We start from the raw sequence: 5,690 nt of genomic DNA, 5'->3' as shown, positions 1-5,690 counted from the left end.
TTTGATATGGCAAATAAATATGGATTTATAATGACACATTAATGCGTTGCATTTGGATTGATATTTTAAATATATGTTTGATTGATAACAAATGTTTTGCCCAAAATATGCTCGAAAAAGAACAAACCAAAATATTATTATTATTATTATTATTTGCTCTCGAGCGGCGCCGATACAGCGCCCGGCTGATTTCAAGTTTCATTAAATATCACAACAAAACTAATTACGGAGTGTAGTATTTATCAAAGCTTGTTTTTTTCGACATATAAATGAATAAATTGATGATATTTTATTATTTCTATACGCTTGTTTGTTTATAAATGTTTTTAAAGTACCTGTCTAAAATGTCTACTTAATTTGGCCGAAATCTTCTCGAGTTGCTGGTTCGCGCAAGCTAAAAAAACCTCGAGTGCAAATGGGTTAATACGTCAGTCACAAAAGTATACTTCAAAATGTTTCCGTATTTATTGTAATCGTCAAATTATAATACCAAGTTTATTTGATATGGCAAATAAATATGGATTTATAATGACACATTAATGCGTTGCATTTGGATTGATATTTTAAATATATGTTTGATTGATAACAAATGTTTTGCCCGAAATATGCTCGAAAAAGAACAAACCAAAATATTATTATTATTATTATTATTATTATTATTATTATTATTATTATTATTATTTCGTTTTTTCTTTTTCTCTTTTACAATAATCGTCAAATTACGATACCAAGTGCATTTGATATGGCAAATAAATATGGATTTGATGTGACACATTGGTGTGTACGGGTAATTGGAGAAAATTTCTACGAGTGGAGACTAAATTATTGGGATTGAGGTAGCCATGCGGAAAACTACCGAGAAGGTATTGCACGCGAAAGTGAGAGAGAAAGAAAGAAAGAAAGAAAGAAAGCAAAAAAGAAAAAGAAAAAGTAGAAAAAGAATGAAATAGAATCGATGGGAAGCTATCGGACACGAGAGAGCGATGAAGATAAAGGGTAGTCGGAGAAGGGAAGCAAACGGGAAATAGGAGGAATACGGAAGGGATTTTAATGTACTTACTTGAAAGTAATGGAGGAGTTTGCTCGGCGGACACGTCGTTCGCGTTGTTGGAAAAACAAGCAGTACGCCTGACAAAACAGAGCTCGGCTATGCGCTTTATTTACTTGCTTCATTGTTTGAGTTTTTTAATGCATCTCGTATACATACACACACATATATATATATGTACATGTATATGTAGACTGTAGGGATAGCAGAAAGAGAAAGATAGAAAGACAGAATGACGAAGGATGAGCTCGCGAGCAATTTTATGTGTACCGAAGGTTCCAGCTCGTTGAGGACGGGATTCTCGATCAATCATATTTTTTAGGAGACATCGAGCAAGTTAGATAAGTAAAAGTATAGAATGCACCGATGACAAAGAAGTAACCGATCGTGGAGCCAATCTGCCACCAGTAGATTTTTCTACAATAGACGGAGTTAACTGTGCTAACAAAAATTGTTGCATCTAGGATATATAATCCAACCGGAGCCAATGCATCTTACGAAATTTACTCTACGTACTTCGACTACTACTGTGATGTAACTCGTTTCTTTTTTTATCTTTTTTCTTCTTTTTTTTTTTATCGACTATTTTTTCCAACTATATAAAAACATATAATAACAGTGTATCATGTTATATCATTAACGACAGATACTTTTATTTCGTTTCAATCATTTATTTGTTCTTGTCAAATTTTCTTACGAAAATATAATTTAAATGTTTTTTTCTTTTTGTTAAAATATTTTGTGACAATCCATCGTATACGTATGCCACGATTTGATAAAATGCATCGCACTATGCGTTTGTAATTGTTCATTGTAAATTTTATAAATAAGACATGCATTATTTCGAACGAGTAAATAATAAAAAAGATAAGCTTTCTTTTCGTATCAGTCTTCTATCGAAAGATGATTATAATTATGATTATGATTACTATTATTATTATTACAATTACAATATTTAAGCTAATGATCATAAGCACACTAAGGATACACGTGTAGGTACATGTATCTCTATGAATCTTGTACGTAATGCCTTTGAGCTGAGTGCTTTGACGGGGGTGGCACGCGGACAAGGCACGCGGGCGGAACACGAGGACGAAGCACGCGGACGAAACACGCGGACGAGACACAATTGTTCAAGTCTCTGTGAGATGCGAAGGGTGAACAGAATATCTGCGTGAGAGCGTGTTGGTGCGGATATCGATTCGAGCAAAGGGGTTCCTTCCTTCTCCGGATCTATTTACCTTCTCTCTCACTCACTCTCTCACTCTCCCTCATTCTCTCTCACTCACTCTCTTTCTGTGTGTGTTTCTCTGTTACTCTTTCATTCACCCATTCATTCTCGCATTCAGTCTCTCTCATTTTCTCTGTTACTCTCTTTATTGTCGTAGCATGCGTGTGTGTATTTTCGATTTGAAACCTTCATCATCGCCTTTAACATCGTCGACCTCTTCAACGTCGTCCTAATCGTAAGGTAAAAGGGTCGGTAAGCGGAATGCGTCTACTACCAGTTGGTCTAATTTACATGCAGCACGTTCCAACGTTTCAATTTGCTTCTCGCACTAAGTATTACTGCCCGGTTAGAAATCGCCTTATGATTTCGACGAGATTTCAATCGAATATTTTTCAGAAATTATCTTCTTTTTTTGTTTGTTTGTTTGTATTTTAAATAAAACGGGATTATATTATTATTTATTTCAAGGATAAGTGATGAAAGTTTAATTCTACGGGTAGAGAAATTGTTTGAATTATTTTCTTATTCTGATGGTTAAAAAATGAGGGTAAAAAAATAAGTAAAAAATAAGAGAATCGTGTTTAGAAATGATATTCCGTTAGTAGATGAAAAAAAAGAATTAATTTTAGTGATAAATGTTTTGAGGCGAAATAAACATTTGTTTATTTCAATATTACAAAAAAAAAAAAATCGAATTTCATAACTCACACGTAAATGAGTTCTTTTATACGAATGAAATAAAAAAATAAAAAATAAAATAAAATAAAAATCATAGATGAAACCCCCATATGTTTGTGGTTTCATCCCTTAGCAGAGCGTGGTTTCGATCCACGGACCTCTGGGTTATGGGCCCAGCACGCTTCCACTGCGCCACTCTGCTTCGATGGAGGGTGCATTGAAAATCTCATTCTTATTCCTCGAATATAACAGATATATTATATACACATAGTTGCGTGAATATTTTTGTAGTTTTATACGTGAATTTATTTCCCTTTTTATTTTATTGTTTTTTTTTTTGTGAGATTTTTAAACACGGCCGAGTGGATCGTTGCATAAATTAAAGATCGTACGGTAGAGACGAAAAAAGCTCGTTTCTTTTTCTCATTCGTCTCACTCTTTTATTTGCATTTAATGGAAGAAAAAAACGGGAAGAGAGGAAAAGAATAAGAAAGTACGAGATAGAAAGATAGAAAGATAGAAAGAAAGAAAGAAAGAAAGAAAGAGAAGGATTACCTGTCTAGATTCTCTTTATACCGCCTAAAATATCCGCTTTCACGTCAAAGTTTTGCAAGAATCATGAGTCTAAAGCAAGAGGCATCGAGGAAGTTTACGAGCTATCCTCTCTCCTTTCATCCCTCTCCTATCCACCCTTACCGAAACTCTTCGGGGAGCTTAGATTTACGTAAATATTCAAAAAGTTTTATATTTTAATTAAACCATCGATGGGGGGGAGTGAGAAAGAGAGATAGATAGATAAAGAGTGAAAGAGAGAGAGAGAAAGAGATAGGTAGAATGAAAGATAAGAGGAAAAGAATTAAGTTTAATGTATCGTTGCATATTTGAAAAAGTAGATTTTCTAGTATCCCATATATCGGGGTAAAGTTACTTTTTTTGCGTGGTAGATTTTAATGTTAATAAAAAAAAATAAAATAAATTGATTCACATAATAAAATAGAAACGAACCTTAATCCCCTCTCTCTCTCTCTCACTCACTCAGAGCCAATATTACAAAATAATTAAAAAAAGAAAATATATTCTTCTCTCAATTATTTCAACTTATTTCGTACTCGAAGGTAGAAAAAATAAAAAAAAGTAAAGAAAAAGAACATAAAAGAAATCGAATAAAAGTAGGCGTTAATCGCACTACTCGTGAACTCGTTCAAATAGTCGATGGATAATGAAGTGTCTTCGATGGTCGGTATTATCGGAAACATTGAGATGAAAGAAAGAACGTAAGGAGATTGTTCTTTTAAAGTGGAAAAAGGGTGATGGTGGTGGTGGTGGTGATGGTGATGGTAGGAGGAGACTTTTCTGGTGGGAAATACTTAACTTCTTATAGGAAGCAAAGTATGAGTAGGTAAAGGGTGAGTTGGTAGAATAGTGGTGAAGAAGGGGTGGCGGGAGGGGGTAGGAGGGAAAGCAATGAAGACTCACGGATTGCTCAATGGTAATTCGTGTACATCGTTTTGAGAAACTCCGGGCTCTGCTCTTTTATCGGATTAAATGCACTTCAGAGCGGATGGGGAACAATGGTCGTCGACATTATTCGAGTTTTTCAGTACGCTCCTCGTCTTCTTCCTTCTCTTACTCTTCTCTCTCTCTTCTTTCTTTTGCATACTCGTCCGAATCACGGCAAGTCAATTGTCTCTCTCTCTCTCTCTTTTATGTTCAATTCTTTCTTTCTTTCTTCCTTTTCGTCTGCCTGCCTGTCTATCTGCCTGTCCGTCCGTCCGTCCGTCCGTCCGTCAGCCTCTTACCAACCCCCCATCCCTCATCCACCATCTCACCCTCCCCCCTCCACTCCCTACATTCTCACCCTTCTGCTCTTTCTGTTTTCATTACGACATTAAGAACTTTCTCGACAAGCTCTCAAGTTAATCCATCCTATAAACTATTCCAAAGGCCGTGAATGGAAACGTTCGGTAGTAGTTCGATCGATCGATCTCGATTTCAATGTCTTTGAGAAATCTTTTAAGGATAACTGTCCTATTCAAAATGGAAAATCTTTTCGTCCGTTATAACGCGATATCGAGTTTTTCTTTCTCTCTCTCTTTCTTGTTTTTCTTTTTTTTTTTCTCTATTTTTTTTCTTCCTCTTATTTTCCCCCTACCACCCCTCTTCAACGATAAAATCGTTCGTTCCAATTTTCCTATCTCGAATTATTAATCGATAATATACTTTAACGCGATATTTATACAAAGAAAGAAGAGGGTAGTAGTAAGAGGAATAAAAGAAATGAATAAAAAAGAGAATCTGATACTTTAAGTTAATATTTTTGTTCAAAAGAGATTCATTTGCAATATCGAAACGCGTTCCGTTTGTTCGAGAAATTTTATTATAATGTATTAATCGTCGACTAATGAAAATTGTATCGATGAAAAGGTAATAAAGGATTGCAATGTGTTTTAACTTGCGTGTTTTTGATGTATTAAAAGGTGATTTTAGTTTTGATTTCGGGATAGAAATCGGGTAGAAGAAGCGGAAAGAGAGATTAAGGTACTTTGCTTTACGGTGAAAAGGGTTGAAGGGAGTGAGCAGGTGGGGAGGGGGTAGAAAGGGGGTGGGAGTATGGGGGTGATCGTCATCGTCGTCGTCGAATGTGCTCTCTCGTCTTCTGTTCGTCGTTACGGAAGGAACTAATCAAGCGAACGGAGATAAGTCTTCCGATAATGGAATCGACGAACACTGGGC

General features: G+C 35.5%; 1 non-coding gene across 1 annotated transcript; it reads right to left on the bottom strand.

Moving 5' to 3' along the window:
• Positions 1–3,087: 3,087 nt before the first annotated feature.
• On the bottom strand, positions 3,088–3,159 carry Trnam-cau. Its single transcript has one exon. It is a non-coding gene; the product is annotated as a tRNA-Met (tRNA).
• Positions 3,160–5,690: the final 2,531 nt, after the last annotated feature.

Source organism: Polistes fuscatus, unplaced genomic scaffold (assembly GCF_010416935.1).
Source record: "Polistes fuscatus isolate 324 unplaced genomic scaffold, CU_Pfus_HIC Scaffold5, whole genome shotgun sequence".
In the NCBI taxonomy this organism is placed as follows: domain Eukaryota; kingdom Metazoa; phylum Arthropoda; class Insecta; order Hymenoptera; family Vespidae; genus Polistes; species Polistes fuscatus.
This window is presented reverse-complemented; position numbering and strand designations above follow the sequence as displayed.